The sequence below is a fragment of the Calliopsis andreniformis genome, unplaced genomic scaffold (assembly GCF_051401765.1).
Source record: "Calliopsis andreniformis isolate RMS-2024a unplaced genomic scaffold, iyCalAndr_principal scaffold0059, whole genome shotgun sequence".
Taxonomy (NCBI): domain Eukaryota; kingdom Metazoa; phylum Arthropoda; class Insecta; order Hymenoptera; family Andrenidae; genus Calliopsis; species Calliopsis andreniformis.
This window is the reverse complement of record NW_027480468.1, coordinates 3,270,703-3,290,718: the sequence shown is the minus strand read 5'-3', so window position 1 is coordinate 3,290,718 and position 20,016 is coordinate 3,270,703.

Sequence of the window (20,016 nt, the reverse complement as noted above, 5' to 3'; positions counted from 1 at the left end):
ATTCACAGTTTTCAATACACAATACTCAATCTGCAATCTTTAAATCTCTATCCACAAACACCAATTCTCATCACTCATCTCTCAATACTCAGTCCCCAAACCTCAATCTTCTATCCTCAACGCTCAATCCTCAATCCTCAATCCTCAATCTTCAATCCTCAATACTCAATCATCAATCCGCAATCCTCAATCGTCAATCTTCAATCCTCAATACTCAATCGTCAATCCTCAATCCTCAATCCTCACTACTCAAACCTCAATTCTGAATCCTCAATCCTGAATCCTCAATCTTCAGCCCTCAGTCCTGAACAATCAGGTGACAATCCTCAATCCTCAATAGAATATCCTCAATTCACAGTTTTCAATACTCAATACTCAATCTGCAATCTTCAATACTCAACCTTTAATACTTAATCCTCAATCCTTAATCTTCAATCCTCAATCCTCAATACTCAATCCTCATCCCTCAATCCTCAATCCTCAATCATCAATCATCAATCCTCAATCTTCAATACTCAATCCTCAACCCTCAATCCTCAATCCTCAATCCTCAATCCTCAATACTCAATCACCAATCCTCAATCTTCAATCCTCAATACTCAATCTTTAATCCTCAATCCTCAATCCTCAATCCTCAATCCGCAATCCTCAATCCTCAATCCTCAATCCTCAATCCTCAATCCTCAATCCTCAATCTTCAATCCTCAAACCACAATCCTGAATCCTCAATCCTGAATCCTCAATCTTCAGCCCTCAGTCCTCAACAATCAGTTGTCAATCCTCAATCCTCACTAGAATATCCTCAGTTCAGAGCTTTCCATACGCAATACTCAATCTGCAATCTTCAAATCTCTATCCACAAACATCAATTCTCATCACTCAACCCTCAACCCTCAATCCTCAATCCTCAATCTTCAATCCTCAATACTCAATCTTCAATCCTCAATCCTCAACCCTCAATCCTCAATCCTCAATCCTCAATCCTCAATCCTCAATCCTCAATCCTCAATCCTCAATCATCAATCCTCTATCTTCAATCCTCAATACTCAATCTTTAATCCTCAATCTTCAATCCTCAATCCTCAATCCTCAACTCTCAATCCTCAATCCTCAGACCTCAAACATCAAAACTCAACCCTCAGTCCTCGTCCTCAATCCACAACGCTCAATCCTCAATCCTCAATCTTCAATCATCAACATTCAATCTTCAGTCCTCAATCCTCAATCCTCAATACTCAATCTTTAATCCTCAGTCCTCAATCCTCAATCTTCAATCTTCAATCCTCAACCCGCAATCCTCAATCCTCAATCCTCAGTCCTCAATCCGCAATATTCAATCCTCAATCCTCAATCTTCAATCCTCAATACTCAATCTTTAATCCTCAGTCCTCAATCCTCAATCTTCAATCTTCAATCATCAACCCGCAATCCTCAATCCTCAACCCTCAATCCTAAGTCCTCAATCCGCAACCTTCAATCCTCAATACTCAATATTCAATCCTCAATACTCAATCCTCAACCCTCAGTCCTCATTCTTCAATCCTCAATATCCAATCCTCAGTCTTCAATCCTCATTCCTCAATCCTCAATTCTCAATCCTCAATCCTCAATCCTCAGACCTCAAACATCAATACTCAACCCTCAGTCCTCGTCCTCAATCCGCAACCCTCAATCCTCAATCCTCAATCTTCAATCATCAATATTCAATCTTCAATACTCAATCCTCAATCCTCAATCCTCATTCCTCAATTCTCAATGTTCAATCCTCGATACCCAATCCTCAATCTTCAATCCTCAATCCTCAATCCTCAATCCTCAAACCTCAATCCTCAATCCTCAGTCCTCAATCCTCAATCTTCAATCTTCAATCATCAACCCGCAATCCTCAATCCTCAATCCTCAATCCTCAGTCCTCAATCCGCAACCTTCAATCCACAATACTCAATATTCAATCCTCAATACTCAATCCTCAACCCTCAGTCCTCATTCTTCAATCCTCAATAACCAATCCTCAGTCTTCAATCCTCATCCCTCAATCCTCAATTCTCAATCCTCAATCCTCAATCCTCAGACCTCAAACATCAATACTCAACCATCAGTCCTCGTCCTCAATCCGCAACCCTCAATCCTCAATCCTCAATCTTCAATCATCAATATTCAATCTTCAATACTCAATCCTCAATCCTCAATCCTCATTCCTCAATCCTCAATGTTCAATCCTCGATACCCAATCCTCAATCATCAATCCTCAATCCTCAATCCTCAATCCTCAACCCTCAATCCTCAATCCTCAGACCTCAAACATCAATACTCAACCCTCAGTCCTCGTCCTCATTCCACAACGCTCAATCCTCAATCCTCAATCTTCAATCATCAACATTCAATCTTCAGTCCTCAATCCTCAATCCTCAATCCTCAATCCTCAATCCTCATTCCTCAAAGTTCAATCAGCAATACCCAATCCTCAATCTTCAATCCTCAATCCTCAATCCTCAATCCTCGCTCCTCAATCCTCAATCCTCAGACCTCAAACCTCAATCCTGAATCCTCAATCCTGAATCCTGAATCTTCTGACCTCAGTCCTCAACAATCAGTTGTCATTTCTCAATCCTCAATAGAATATCATCAATTCACAGTTTTCAATACTCATTACTGAATCTGTAATCTTTAAATCTCTACCCACAAACATCAATTCTCATCACTCAAACCTCAACACTCAGTCCCCAATCCTCAATCATCAATCCTCAATCCTCAATCCCCAATCCCCAATCCTCAATCTTCAATCGTCAATACTCAATCATCAATCCTCAAACCTCAATCCTCAATCCGCATTCCTCAACCCTGAATCGTCAGTCTTCAAACCTCAATACTCAATCTTTAATCCTCAGTCCTCAATCCTCAATCTTCAATCTTCAATCCTCAACCCGCAATCCTCAATCCTCAATCCTCAATCCTCAGTCCTCAATCCGCAATATTCAATCCTCAATCCTCAATCTTCAATCCTCAATACTCAATCTTTAATCCTCAGTCCTCAATCCTCAATCTTCAATCTTCAATCATCAACCCGCAATCCTCAATCCTCAATCCTCAATCCTCAGTCCTCAATGCGCAACCTTCAATCCTCAATACTCAATATTCAATCCTCAATACTCTATCCTCAACCCCCAGTCCTCATTCTTCAATCCTCAATAACCAATCCTCAGTCTTCAATCCTCATTCCTCAATCCTCAATTCTCAATCCTCAATCCTCAATCCTCAGACCTCAAATATCAATACTCAACCATCAGTCCTCGTCCTCAATCCGCAACCCTCAATCCTCAATCCTCAGTCTTCAATCATCAATATTCAATCTTCAATACTCAATCCTCAATCCTCAATCCTCATTCCTCAATCCTCAATGTTCAATCCTCGATACCCAATCCTCAATCATCAATCCTCAATCCTCAATCCTCAATCCTCAAACCTCAATCCTCAATCCTCAGTCCTCAATCCTCAATCCTCAATACTCTATCCTCAATCCTCAATCCTCAATCCTCAACCCTCAATCCTCAGTCCTCAATCCGCAACCTTCAATCCACAATACTCAATATTCAATCCTCAATACTCAATCCTCAATCTTCAATCCTCAATCCCCAATCCTCAATCCCCAATCCTCAATCCTCAATCCTCAGTCCTCGGTCCTCAATCCGCAACCTTCAATCCTCAATACTCAATCTTCAATCCTCAATAGTCAATCCTCAACCCTCAGTCCTCATTCTTCAATCCTCAATACTCAACCCTCAGTCTTCAATCCTCATTCCTCAATCCTCAATTCTCAATGCTCAATCCTCAATCCTCAGACCTCAAACATCAATACTCAACCCTCAGTCCTCGTCCTCAATCCGCAACCCTCAATCCTCAATCCTCAATCTTCAATCATCAATCCTCAATCCTCAATCCTCAATCCTCAATCCTCAGTCCTCAATCCTCAATCTTCAATCCTCAATACTCAATCTTTAATCCTCAGTCCTCAATCCTCAATCTTCAATCTTCAATCCTCAACCCGCAATCCTCAATCCTCAATCCTCAATCCTCAGTCCTCAATCCGCAATATTCAATCCTCAATCCTCAATCTTCAATCCTCAATACTCAATCTTTAATCCTCAGTCCTCAATCCTCAATCTTCAATCTTCAATCATCAACCCGCAATCCTCAATCCTCAATCCTCAATCCTCAGTCCTCAATCCGCAACCTTCAATCCTCAATACTCAATATTCAATCCTCAATACTCAATCCTCAACCCTCAGTCCTCATTCTTCAATCCTCAATATCCAATCCTCAGTCTTCAATCCTCATTCCTCAATTCTCAATTCTCAATCCTCAATCCTCAATCCTCAGACCTCAAACATCAATACTCAACCCTCAGTCCTCGTCCTCAATCCGCAACCCTCAATCCTCAATCCTCAATCTTTAATCATCAATATTCAATCTTCAATACTCAATCCTCAATCCTCAATCCTCATTCCTCAATCCTCAATGTTCAATCCTCGATACCCAATCCTCAATCTTCAATCCTCAATCCTCAATCCTCAATCCTCAAACCTCAATCCTCAATCCTCAGTCCTCAAACCTCAATCTTCAATCTTCAATCATCAACCCGCAATCCTCAATCCTCAATCCTCAATCCTCAGTCCTCAATCCGCAACCTTCAATCCACAATACTCAATATTCAATCCTCAATACTCAATCCTCAACCCTCAGTCCTCATTCTTCAATCCTCAATAACCAATCCTCAGTCTTCAATCCTCATTCCTCAATCCTCAATTCTCAATCCTCAATCCTCAATCCTCAGACCTCAAACATCAATACTCAACCCTCAGTCCTCGTCCTCAATCCGCAACCCTCAATTCTCAATCCTCAATCTCCAATCATCAATATTCAATCTTCAATACTCAATCCTCAATCCTCAATCCTCATTCCTCAATCCTCAATGTTCAATCCTCGATACCCAATCCTCAATCATCAATCCTCAATCCTCAATCCTCAATCCTCAAACCTCAATCCTCAATCCTCAGTCCTCAATCCTCAATCCTCAATACTCAATCCTCAATCCTCAATCCTCAATCTTCAATCCTCAATACTCAATCTACAGTCCTCAATTCTCAATACTCAATCCTCAATAATCAGACCTCAACCATCAATACTGAACCCCCAGTCCTTGTCCTCAATCCACAACCCTCAATCCTCAATCCTCAATGTTCAATCATCAATATTCAATATTCAGTCCTCAATCCTCAATCCTCAATCCTCAATCCTCAATCCTCAATGTTCAATACGCAATACCCAATCCTGAATCTTCAATCATCAATCCTCAATCCTCAATCCCCAATCCTCAATCCTCAATCCTCAGTCCTCAAACCTCAATCCTGAATCCTCAATCCTGAATCCTCAATCTTCAGACCTCAGTCCTCAACAATCAGTTGTCAATTCTCAATCCTCAATAGAATATCATCAATTCACAGTTTTCAATACACAATACTCAATCTGCAATCTTTAAATCTCTATCCACAAACATCAATTCTCATCACTCAACCCTCAACCCTCAATCCTCAATCCTCAATCTTCAATCCTCAATACTCAATCTTCAATCCTCAATCCTCAACCCTCAATCCTCAATCCTCAATCCTCAATCCTCAATCCTCAATCCTCAATCCTCAATCATCAATCCTCTATCTTCAATCCTCAATACTCAATCTTTAATCCTCAATCTTCAATCCTCAATCCTCAATCCTCAACTCTCAATCCTCAATCCTCAGACCTCAAACATCAAAGCTCAACCCTCAGTCCTCGTCCTCAATCTACAACGCTCAATCCTCAATCCTCAATCTTCAATCATCAACATTCAATCTTCAGTCCTCAATCCTCAATCCTCAATACTCAATCTTTAATCCTCAGTCCTCAATCCTCAATCTTCAATCTTCAATCCTCAACCCGCAATACTCAATCCTCAATCCTCAATCCTCGGTCCTCAATCCGCAACCTTCAATCCTCAATACTCAATCTTCAATCCTCAATAGTCAATCCTCAACCCTCAGTCCTCATTCTTCAATCCTCAATAACCAACCCTCAGTCTTCAATCCTCATTCCTCAATCCTCAATTCTCAATCCTCAATCCTCAATCCTCAGACCTCAAACATCAATACTCAGCCCTCAGTCCTCGTCCTCAATCCGCAACCCTCAATCCTCAATCCTCAATCTTCAATCATCAATCCTCAATCCTCAATCCTCAATCCTCAATCCTCAGTCCTCAATCCTCAATCTTCAATCCTCAATACTCAATCTTTAATCCTCAGTCCTCAATCCTCAATCTTCAATCTTCAATCCTCAACCCGCAATCCTCAATCCTCAATCCTCAATCCTCAGTCCTCAATCCGCAACCTTCAATCCTCAATACTCAATATTCAATCCTCAATACTCTATCCTCAACCCTCAGTCCTCATTCTTCAATCCTCAATAACCAATCCTCAGTCTTCAATCCTCATTCCTCAATCCTCAATTCTCAATCCTCAATCCTCAATCCTCAGACCTCAAATATCAATACTCAACCATCAGTCCTCGTCCTCAATCCGCAACCCTCAATCCTCAATCCTCAGTCTTCAATCATCAATATTCAATCTTCAATACTCAATCCTCAATCCTCAATCCTCATTCCTCAATCCTCAATGTTCAATCCTCGATACCCAATCCTCAATCATCAATCCTCAATCCTCAATCCTCAATCCTCAAACCTCAATCCTCAATCCTCAGTCCTCAATCCTCAATCCTCAATACTCTATCCTCAATCCTCAATCCTCAATCCTCAACCCTCAATCCTCAGTCCTCAATCCGCAACCTTCAATCCACAATACTCAATATTCAATCCTCAATACTCAATCCTCAACCCTCAGTCCTCATTCTTCAATCCTCAGTAACTAATCCTCAGTCTTCAATCCTCATTCCTCAATCCTCAATTCTCAATCCTCAATCCTCAATCCTCAGACCTCAAACATCAATACTCAACCATCAGTCCTCGTCCTCAATCCGCAACCCTCAATCCTCAATCGTCAATCTTCAATCATCAATATTCAATCTTCAATACTCAATCCTCAATCCTCAATCCTCATTCCTCAATCCTCAATGTTCAATCCTCGATACCCAATCCTCAATCATCAATCCTCAATCCTCAATCCTCAATCCTCAAACCTCAATCCTCAATCCTCAGTCCTCAATCCTCAATCCTCAATACTCTATCCCCAATCCTCAATCCTCAATCTTCAATCCTCAATACTCAATCTTCAGTCCTCAATTCTCAATACTCAATCCTCAATAATCAGACCTCAACCATCAATACTGAACCCCCAGGCCTTGTCATCAATCCACAACCCTCAATCCTCAATCCTCAATGTTCAATCATAAATATTCAATATTCAGTCCTCAATCCTCAATCCTCAATCCTCAATCCTCAATCCTCAATGTTCAATCCTCGATACCCAATCCTCAATCTTCAATCCACAATCCTCAATCCCCAATCCTCAAACCTCAATCCTCAATCCTCAGTCCTCAATCCTCAATCCTCAATACTCAATCCTCAATCCTCAATACTCAATCCTCAATCCTCAATCTTCAATCCTCAATACTCAATCTTTCATCCTCAGTCCTCAATCCTCAATCTTCAATCTTCAATCATCAACCCGCAATCCTCAATCCTCAATCCTCAATCCTCAGTCCTCAATCCGCAACCTTCAATCCACAATACTCAATATTCAATCCTCAATACTCAATCCTCAATCCTCAGTCCTCATTCTTCAATCCTCAATAACCAATCCTCAGTCTTCAATCCTCATTCCTCAATCCTCAGTTCTCAATCCTCAATCCTCAATCCTCAGACCTCAAACATCAATACTCAACCCTCAGTCCTCGTCCTCAATCCGCAACCCTCAATCCTCAATCCTCAATCTTCAATCATCAATATTCAATCTTCAATACTAAATGCTCAATCCTCAATCCTCATTCCTCAATCCTCAATGTTCAATCCTCGATACCTAATCCTCAATCATCAATCCTCAATCCTCAATCCTCAATCCTCAAACCTCAATCCCCAATCCTCAGTCCTCAATCCTCAATCCTCAATACTCAATCCTCAATCCTCAATCCTCAATCTTCAATCCTCAATACTCAATCTTCAGTCCTCAATTCTCAATACTCAATCCTCATTAATCAGACCTCAACCATCAATACTGAACCCCCAGTCCTTGTCCTCAATCCACAACCCTCAATCCTCAATCCTCAATGTTCAATCATCAATATTCAATATTCAGTCCTCAATCCTCAATCCTCAATCCTCAATCCTCAATCCTCAATGTCCAATACGCAATACCCAATCCTGAATCTTCAATCCTCAATCCTCAATCCTCAATCCCCAATCCTCAATCCTCAATCCTCAGTCCTCAGACCACAATCCTGAATCCTCAATCCTGAATCCTCAATCTTCAGACCTCAGTCCTCAACAATCAGTTGTCAATTCTCAATCCTCAATAGAATATCATCAATTCACAGTTTTCAATACACAATACTCAATCTGCAATCTTTAAATCTCTATCCACAAACACCAATTCTCATCACTCATCTCTCAATACTCAGTCCCCAAACCTCAATCTTCTATCCTCAACGCTCAATCCTCAATCCTCAATCCTCAATCTTCAATCCTCAATACTCAATCATCAATCCGCAATCCTCAATCGTCAATCTTCAATCCTCAATACTCAATCGTCAATCCTCAATCCTCAATCCTCACTACTCAAACCTCAATTCTGAATCCTCAATCCTGAATCCTCAATCTTCAGCCCTCAGTCCTGAACAATCAGGTGACAATCCTCAATCCTCAATAGAATATCCTCAATTCACAGTTTTCAATACTCAATACTCAATCTGCAATCTTCAATACTCAACCTTTAATACTTAATCCTCAATCCTTAATCTTCAATCCTCAATCCTCAATACTCAATCCTCATCCCTCAATCCTCAATCCTCAATCATCAATCATCAATCCTCAATCTTCAATACTCAATCCTCAACCCTCAATCCTCAATCCTCAATCCTCAATCCTCAATACTCAATCATCAATCCTCAATCTTCAATCCTCAATACTCAATCTTTAATCCTCAATCCTCAATCCTCAATCCTCAATCCGCAATCCTCAATCCTCAATCCTCAATCCTCAATCCTCAATCCTCAATCCTCAATCTTCAATCCTCAAACCACAATCCTGAATCCTCAATCCTGAATCCTCAATCTTCAGCCCTCAGTCCTCAACAATCAGTTGTCAATCCTCAATCCTCACTAGAATATCCTCAGTTCAGAGCTTTCCATACGCAATACTCAATCTGCAATCTTCAAATCTCTATCCACAAACATCAATTCTCATCACTCAACCCTCAAACCTCAATCCTCAATCCTCAATCTTCAATCCTCAATACTCAATCTTCAATCCTCAATCCTCAACCCTCAATCCTCAATCCTCAATCCTCAATCCTCAATCCTCAATCCTCAATCCTCAATCCTCAATCATCAATCCTCTATCTTCAATCCTCAATACTCAATCTTTAATCCTCAATCTTCAATCCTCAATCCTCAATCCTCAACTCTCAATCCTCAATCCTCAGACCTCAAACATCAAAACTCAACCCTCAGTCCTCGTCCTCAATCCACAACGCTCAATCCTCAATCCTCAATCTTCAATCATCAACATTCAATCTTCAGTCCTCAATCCTCAATCCTCAATACTCAATCTTTAATCCTCAGTCCTCAATCCTCAATCTTCAATCTTCAATCCTCAACCCGCAATCCTCAATCCTCAATCCTCAATCCTCAGTCCTCAATCCGCAATATTCAATCCTCAATCCTCAATCTTCAATCCTCAATACTCAATCTTTAATCCTCAGTCCTCAATCCTCAATCTTCAATCTTCAATCATCAACCCGCAATCCTCAATCCTCAACCCTCAATCCTAAGTCCTCAATCCGCAACCTTCAATCCTCAATACTCAATATTCAATCCTCAATACTCAATCCTCAACCCTCAGTCCTCATTCTTCAATCCTCAATATCCAATCCTCAGTCTTCAATCCTCATTCCTCAATCCTCAATTCTCAATCCTCAATCCTCAATCCTCAGACCTCAAACATCAATACTCAACCCTCAGTCCTCGTCCTCAATCCGCAACCCTCAATCCTCAATCCTCAATCTTCAATCATCAATATTCAATCTTCAATACTCAATCCTCAATCCTCAATCCTCATTCCTCAATTCTCAATGTTCAATCCTCGATACCCAATCCTCAATCTTCAATCCTCAATCCTCAATCCTCAATCCTCAAACCTCAATCCTCAATCCTCAGTCCTCAATCCTCAATCTTCAATCTTCAATCATCAACCCGCAATCCTCAATCCTCAATCCTCAATCCTCAGTCCTCAATCCGCAACCTTCAATCCACAATACTCAATATTCAATCCTCAATACTCAATCCTCAACCCTCAGTCCTCATTCTTCAATCCTCAATAACCAATCCTCAGTCTTCAATCCTCATCCCTCAATCCTCAATTCTCAATCCTCAATCCTCAATCCTCAGACCTCAAACATCAATACTCAACCATCAGTCCTCGTCCTCAATCCGCAACCCTCAATCCTCAATCCTCAATCTTCAATCATCAATATTCAATCTTCAATACTCAATCCTCAATCCTCAATCCTCATTCCTCAATCCTCAATGTTCAATCCTCGATACCCAATCCTCAATCATCAATCCTCAATCCTCAATCCTCAATCCTCAACACTCAATCCTCAATCCTCAGACCTCAAACATCAATACTCAACCCTCAGTCCTCGTCCTCATTCCACAACGCTCAATCCTCAATCCTCAATCTTCAATCATCAACATTCAATCCTCAGTCCTCAATCCTCAATCCTCAATCCTCAATCCTCAATCCTCATTCCTCAAAGTTCAATCAGCAATACCCAATCCTCAATCTTCAATCCTCAATCCTCAATCCTCAATCCTCGCTCCTCAATCCTCAATCCCCAGACCTCAAACCTCAATCCTGAATCCTCAATCCTGAATCCTGAATCTTCTGACCTCAGTCCTCAACAATCAGTTGTCATTTCTCAATCCTCAATAGAATATCATCAATTCACAGTTTTCAATACTCATTACTGAATCTGTAATCTTTAAATCTCTACCCACAAACATCAATTCTCATCACTCAAACCTCAACACTCAGTCCCCAATCCTCAATCATCAATCCTCAATCCTCAATCCCCAATCCCCAATCCTCAATCTTCAATCGTCAATACTCAATCATCAATCCTCAAACCTCAATCCTCAATCCGCATTCCTCAACCCTGAATCGTCAGTCTTCAAACCTCAATACTCAATCTTTAATCCTCAGTCCTCAATCCTCAATCTTCAATCTTCAATCCTCAACCCGCAATCCTCAATCCTCAATCCTCAATCCTCAGTCCTCAATCCGCAATATTCAATCCTCAATCCTCAATCTTCAATCCTCAATACTCAATCTTTAATCCTCAGTCCTCAATCCTCAATCTTCAATCTTCAATCATCAACCCGCAATCCTCAATCCTCAATCCTCAATCCTCAGTCCTCAATGCGCAACCTTCAATCCTCAATACTCAATATTCAATCCTCAATACTCTATCCTCAACCCTCAGTCCTCATTCTTCAATCCTCAATAACCAATCCTCAGTCTTCAATCCTCATTCCTCAATCCTCAATTCTCAATCCTCAATCCTCAATCCTCAGACCTCAAATATCAATACTCAACCATCAGTCCTCGTCCTCAATCCGCAACCCTCAATCCTCAATCCTCAGTCTTCAATCATCAATATTCAATCTTCAATACTCAATCCTCAATCCTCAATCCTCATTCCTCAATCCTCAATGTTCAATCCTCGATACCCAATCCTCAATCATCAATCCTCAATCCTCAATCCTCAATCCTCAAACCTCAATCCTCAATCCTCAGTCCTCAATCCTCAATCCTCAATACTCTATCCTCAATCCTCAATCCTCAATCCTCAACCCTCAATCCTCAGTCCTCAATCCGCAACCTTCAATCCACAATACTCAATATTCAATCCTCAATACTCAATCCTCAATCTTCAATCCTCAGTCCTCAATCCTCAATCCCCAATCCTCAATCCTCAATCCTCAGTCCTCAAACCTCAATCCTGAATCCTCAATCCTGAATCCTCAATCTTCAGACCTCAGTCCTCAACAATAGTTGTCAATTCTCAATCCTCAATAGAATATCATCAATTCACAGTTTTCAATACACAATACTCAATCTGCAATCTTTAAATCTCTATCCACAAACACCAATTCTCATCACTCAACCCTCAATACTCAGTCCCCAAACCTCAATCTTCTATCGTCAACCCTCAATCCTCAATCCTCAATCCTCAATGTTCAATCCTCGATACCCAATCCTCAATCTTCAATCCTCAATACTCAATCCTCAATCCTCAAACCTCAATCCTCAATCCTCAGTCCTCAATCCTCAATCCTCAATACTCAATCCTCAATCCTCAATTTTCAATCCTCAATACTCAATCTTTAACCCTCAGTCCTCACTCCTCAATCTTCAATCTTCAATCATCAACCCGCAATCCTCAATCCTCAATCCTCAATCCTCAGTCCTCAATCCGCAACCTTCAATCCACAATACTCAATATTCAATCCTCAATAATCAATCCTCAATCCTCAATCCTCATTCTTCAATCCTCAATAACCAATCCTCAGTCTTCAATCCTCATTCCTCAATCCTCAATTCTCAATCCTCAATCCTCAATCCTCAGACCTCAAACATCAATACTCAATACTCAGTCCTCGTCCTCAATCCGCAACCCTCAATCCTCAATCCTCAATCTTCAATCATCAATATTCAATCTTCAATACTCAATCCTCAATCCTCAATCCTCATTCCTCAATCCTCAATATTCAATCCTCGATACCCAATCCTCAATCATCAATCCTCAATCCTCAATCCTCAATCCTCAAACTTCAATCCTCAATCCGCAGTCCTCAATCCTCAATCCTCAATACTCAATCCTCAATCCTCAATCCTCAATCTTCAATCCTCAATACTCAATCTTCAGTCCTCAATTCTCAATACTCAATCCTCAATAATCAGACCTCAACCATCAATACTGAACCCCCAGTCCTTGTCCTCAATCAACAACCCTCAATCCTCAATCCTCAATGTTCAATCATCAATATTCAATATTCAGTCCTCAATCCTCAATCCTCAATCCTCAATCCTCAATCCTCAATGTTCAATACGCAATACCCAATCCTGAATCTTCTATCCTCAATCCTCAATCCTCAATCCCCAATCCTCAATCCTCAATCCTCAGTCCTCAAACCTCAATCCTGAATCCTCAATCCTGAATCCTCAATCTTCAGACCTCAGTCCTCAACAATCAGTTGTCAATTCTCAATCCTCAATAGAATATCATCAATTCACAGTTTTCAATACACAATACTCAATCTGCAATCTTTAAATCTCTATCCACAAACATCAATTCTCATCACTCAACCCTCAACCCTCAATCCTCAATCCTCAATCTTCAATCCTCAATACTCAATCTTCAATCCTCAATCCTCAACCCTCAATCCTCAATCCTCAATCCTCAATCCTCAATCCTCAATCCTCAATCCTCAATCATCAATCCTCTATCTTCAATCCTCAATACTCAATCTTTAATCCTCAATCTTCAATCCTCAATCCTCAATCCTCAACTCTCAATCCTCAATCCTCAGACCTCAAACATCAAAACTCAACCCTCAGTCCTCGTCCTCAGTCCACAACGCTCAATCCTCAATCCTCAATCTTCAATCACCAACATTCAATCTTCAGTCCTCAATCCTCAATCCTCAATACTCAATCTTTAATCCTCAGTCCTCAATCCTCAATCTTCAATCTTCAATCCTCAACCCGCAATCCTCAATCCTCAATCCTCAATCCTCAGTCCTCAATCCGCAACCTTCAATCCTCAATACTCAATCTTCAATCCTCAATAGTCAATCCTCAACCCTCAGTCCTCATTCTTCAATCCTCAATAACCAACCCTCAGTCTTCAATCCTCATTCCTCAATCCTCAATTCTCAATCCTCAATCCTCAATCCTCAGACCTCAAACATCAATACTCAGCCCTCAGTCCTCGTCCTCACTCCGCAACCCTCAATCCTCAATCCTCAATCTTCAATCATCAATCCTCAATCCTCAATCCTCAATCCTCAATCCTCAGTCCTCAATCCTCAATCTTCAATCCTCAATACTCAATCTTTAATCCTCAGTCCTCAATCCTCAATCTTCAATCATCAATCCTCAACCCGCAATCCTCAATCCTCAATCCTCAATCCTCAGTCCTCAATCCGCAATATTCAATCCTCAATCCTCAATCTTCAATCCTCAATACTCAATCTTTAATCCTCAGTCCTCAATCCTCAATCTTCAATCTTCAATCATCAACCCGCAGTCCTCAATCCTCAATCCACAATCCTCAGTCCTCAATCCGCAACCTTCAATCCTCAATACTCAATATTCAGTCCTCAATACTCAATCCTCAACCCTCAGTCCTCATTCTTCAATCCTCAATAACCAATCCTCAGTCTTCAATCCTCATTCCTCAATCCTCAATTCTCAATCCTCAATCCTCAATCCTCAGACCTCAAACATCAATACTCAGCCCTCAGTCCTCGTCCTCAATCCGCAACCCTCAATCCTCAATCCTCAATCTTCAATCATCAATTCTCAATCCTCAATCCTCAATCCTCAATCCTCAGTCCTCAATCCTCAATCTTCAATCCTCAATACTCAATCTTTAATCCTCAGTCCTCAATCCTCAATCTTCAATCTTCAATCCTCAACCCGCAATCCTCAATCCTCAATCCTCAATCCTCAGTCCTCAATCCGCAATATTCAATCCTCAATCCTCAATCTTCAATCCTCAATACTCAATCTTTAATCCTCAGTCCTCAATCCTCAATCTTCAACCTTCAATCATCAACCCGCAATCCTCAATCCTCAATCCTCAATCCTCAGTCCTCAATCCGCAACCTTCAATCCTCAATACTCAATATTCAATCCTCAATACTCTATCCTCAACCCTCAGTCTTCATTCTTCAATCCTCAATAACCAATCCTCAGTCTTCAATCCTCATCCCTCAATCCTCAATTCTCAATCCTCAATCCTCAATCCTCAGACCTCAAATATCAATACTCAACCATCAGTCCTCGTCCTCAATCCGCAACCCTCAATCCTCAATCCTCAGTCTTCAATCATCAATATTCAATCTTCAATACTCAATCCTCAATCCTCAATCCTCATTCCTCAATCCTCAATGTTCAATCCTCGATACCCAATCCTCAATCATCAATCCTCAATCCTCAATCCTCAATCCTCAAACCTCAATCCTCAATCCTCAGTCCTCAATCCTCAATCCTCAATACTCTATCCTCAATCCTCAATCCTCAATCCTCAATCCTCAATCCTCAGTCCTCAATCCGCAACCTTCAATCCACAATACTCAATATTCAATCCTCAATACTCAATCCTCAACCCTCAGTCCTCATTCTTCAATCCTCAATAACCAATCCTCAGTCTTCAATCCTCATTCCTCAATCCTCAATTCTCAATCCTCAATCCTCAATCCTCAGACCTCAAACATCAATACTCAACCATCAGTCCTCGTCCTCAATCCGGGACCCTCAATCCTCAATCCTCAATCTTCAATCATCAATATTCAATCTTCAATACTCAATCCTCAATCCTCAATCCTCATTCCCCAATCCTCAATGTTCAATCCTCGATACCCAATCCTCAATCATCAATCCTCAATCCTCAATCCTCAATCCTCAAACCTCAATCCTCAATCCTCAGTCCTCAATCCTCAATCCTCAATACTCTATCCCCAATCCTCAATCCTCAATCTTCAATCCTCAATACTCAATCTTCAGTCCTCAATTCATAATACTCAATCCTCAATAATCAGACCTCAACCATCAATACTGAACCCCCAGGCCTTGTCCTCAATCCACAACCCTCAATCCTCAGTCCTCAATGTTCAATCATAAATATTCAATATTCAGTCCTCAATCCTCAATCCTCAATCCTCAATCCTCAATCCTCAATGTTCAATCCTCGATACCCAATCCTCAATCTTCAATCCACAATCCTCAATCCTCAATCCTCAAACCTCAATCCTCAATCCTCAGTCCTCAATCCTCAATCCTCAATACTCAATCCTCAATCCTCAATCTTCAATCCTCAATACTCAATCTTTAATCCTCAGTCCTCAATCCTCAATCTACAATCTTCAATCATCAACCCGCAATCGTCAATCCTCAATCCTCAATCCTCAGTCCTCAATCCGCAACCTTCAATCCACAATACTCAATATTCAATCCTCAATACTCAATCCTCAATCCTCAGTCCTCATTCTTCAATCCTCAATAACCAATCCTCAGTCTTCAATCCTCATTCCTCAATCCTCAATTCTCAATCCTCAATCCTCAATCCTCAGACCTCAAACATCAATACTCAACCCTCAGTCCTCGTCCTCAATCCGCAACCCTCAATCCTCAATCCTCAATCTTCAATCATCAATATTCAATCTTCAATACTCAATGCTCAATCCTCAATCCTCATTCCTCAATCCTCAATGTTCAATCCTCGATACCTAATCCTCAATCATCAATCCTCAATCCTCAATCCTCAATCCTCAAACCTCAATCCCCAATCCTCAGTCCTCAATCCTCAATCCTCAATACTCAGTCCTCAATCCTCAATCCTCAATCTTCAATCCCCAATACTCAATCTTCAGTCCTCAATTCTCAATACTCAATCCTCAACAATCAGACCTCAACCATCAATACTGAACCCCCAGTCCTTGTCCTCAATCCACAACCCTCAATCCTCAATCCTCAATGTTCAATCATCAATATTCAATATTCAGCCCTCAATCCTCAATCCTCAATCCTCAATCCTCAATCCTCAATGTCCAATACGCAATACCCGATCCTGAATCTTCAATCCTCAATCCTCAATCCTCAATCCCCAATCCTCAATCCTCAATCCTCAGTCCTCAAACCTCAATCCTGAATCCTCAATCCTGAATCCTCAATCTTCAGACCTCAGTCCTCAACAATCAGTTGTCAATTCTCAATCCTCAATAGAATATCATCAATTCACAGTTTTCAATACACAATACTCAATCTGCAATCTTTAAATCTCTATCCACAAACACCAATTCTCATCACTCAACCCTCAATACTCAGTCCCCAAACCTCAATCTTCTATCCTCAACCCTCAATCCTCAATCCTCAATCCTCAATCTTCAATCCTCAATACTCAATCATCAATCCGCAATCCTCAATCGTCAATCTTCAATCCTCAATACTCAATCGTCAATCCTCAATCCTCAATCCTCACTACTCAAACCTCAATTCTGAATCCTCAATCCTGAATCCTCAATCTTCAGCCCTCAGTCCTGAACAATCAGATGACAATCCTCAATCCTCAATAGAATATCCTCAATTCACAGTTTTCAATACTCAATACTCAATCTGCAATCTTCAATACTCAATACTCAATTATCAATCCTCAATCTTCAATCCTCAATACTCAATCTTTAATCCTCAATCCTCAATCCTCAATCCTCAATCCGCAATCCTCAATCCTCAATCCTCAATCCTCAATCCTCAATCCTCAATCCTCAATCTTCAATCCTCAAACCACAATCCTGAATCCTCAATCCTGAATCCTCAATCTTCAGCCCTCAGTCCTCAACAATCAGTTGTCAATCCTCAATCCTCACTAGAATATCCTCAGTTCAGAGCTTTCCATACGCAATACTCAATCTGCAATCTTCAAATCTCTATCCACAAACATCAATTCTCATCACTCAACCCTCAACCCTCAATCCTCAATCCTCAATCTTCAATCCTCAATACTCAATCTTCAATCCTCAATCCTCAACCCTCAATCCTCAATCCTCAATCCTCAATCCTCAATCCTCAATCCTCAATCATCAATCCTCTATCTTCAATCCTCAATACTCAATCTTTAATCCTCAATCTTCAATCCTCAATCCTCAATCCTCAACTCTCAATCCTCAATCCTCAGACCTCAAACATCAAAACTCAACCCTCAGTCCTCGTCCTCAATCCACAACGCTCAATCCTCAATCCTCAATCTTCAATCATCAACATTCAATCTTCAGTCCTCAATCCTCAATCCTCAATACTCAATCTTTAATCCTCAGTCCTCAATCCTCAATCTTCAATCTTCAATCCTCAACCCGCAATCCTCAATCCTCAATCCTCAATCCTCAGTCCTCAATCCGCAATCTTCAATCCTCAATACTCAATCTTCAATCCTCAATAGTCAATCCTCAACCCTCAGTCCTCATTCTTCAATCCTCAATAACCAACCCTCAGTCTTCAATCCTCATTCCTCAATCCTCAATTCTCAATCCTCAATCCTCAATCCTCAGACCTCAAACATCAATACTCAACCCTCAGTCCTCGTCCTCAATCCGCAACCCTCAATCCTCAATCCTCAATCTTCAATCATCAATCTTCAATCCTCAATCCTCAATCCTCAATCCTCAGTCCTCAATCCTCAATCTTCAATCCTCAATACTCAATCTTTAATCCTCAGTCCTCAATCCTCAATCTTCAATCCTCAATCCTCAATCCTCAATCCTCGCATCCTCAATCCTCAATCCTCAGACCTCAAACCTAAATCCTGAATCCTCAATCCTGAATCCTCAATCTTCTGACCTCAGTCCTCAACAATCAGTTGTCATTTCTCAATCCTCAATAGAATATCATCAATTCACAGTTTTCAATACTCATTACTGAATCTGTAATCTTTAAATCTCTACCCACAAACATCAATTCTCATCACTCAAACCTCAACACTCAGTCCCCAATCCTCAATCATCAATCCTCAATCCTCCATCCCCAATCCCCAATCCTCAATCTTCAATCGTCAATACTCAATCATCAATCCTCAAACCTCAATCCTCAATCCGCATTCCTCAACCCTCAATCGTCAGTCTTCAAACCTCAATACTCAATCTTCAATCCTCAATCCTCAATCCTCAATCCTCAATCCTCAATCCTCATCCTTCAATCCTCAATACCCAATCCTCAATCTTGAATCCTCAATCCTCAATCCTCAATTCCCAATCCTCAGTCCTCAGTCCTCAGTCCTTAAACCTCAATCCTCAACCCTCAGCCCTCATCCTCAATCCTCAATCCTCAATCCTCAATCCTCAATCCTCAATCTTCAACCCTCAACACTCAGTCCTCAATGTTCAAACCTCAATCCTCAATTCTCAATCTTCAATCCTCAATACTCAATCTTCAATCCTCAATCCTCAATGCTCAATCCTCAATCCTCAATCCACAATCGTCAATCACCAATCCTCAATCTTCAATACTCAATCCTCAATCCTCAATCCTCAATACTCAATCCTCAATCCTCAATCATCAATCCTCAATCTTCAATCCTCAATACTCAATCTTTAATCCTCAGTCCTCAATCCTCAATCTTCAATCTTCAATCCTCAACCCGCAATCCTCAATCCTCAATCCTCAATCCTCAGTCCTCAATCCGCAATCTTCAATCCTCAATACTCAATCTTCAATCCTCAATACTCAATCCTCAACCCTCAGTCCACATTCTTCAATCCTCAATAACCAATCCTCAGTCTTCAATCCTTATTCCTCAATCCTCAATTCTCAATCCTCAATCCTCAATCCTCAGATCTCAAACATCAATACTCAACCCTCAGTCCTCGTCCTCAATCCGCAACCCTCAATCCTCAATCCTCAATATTCAATCATCAATATTCAATCTTCAATACTCAATCCTCAATCCTCAATCCTCAATCCTCAATGTTCAATCCTCGATA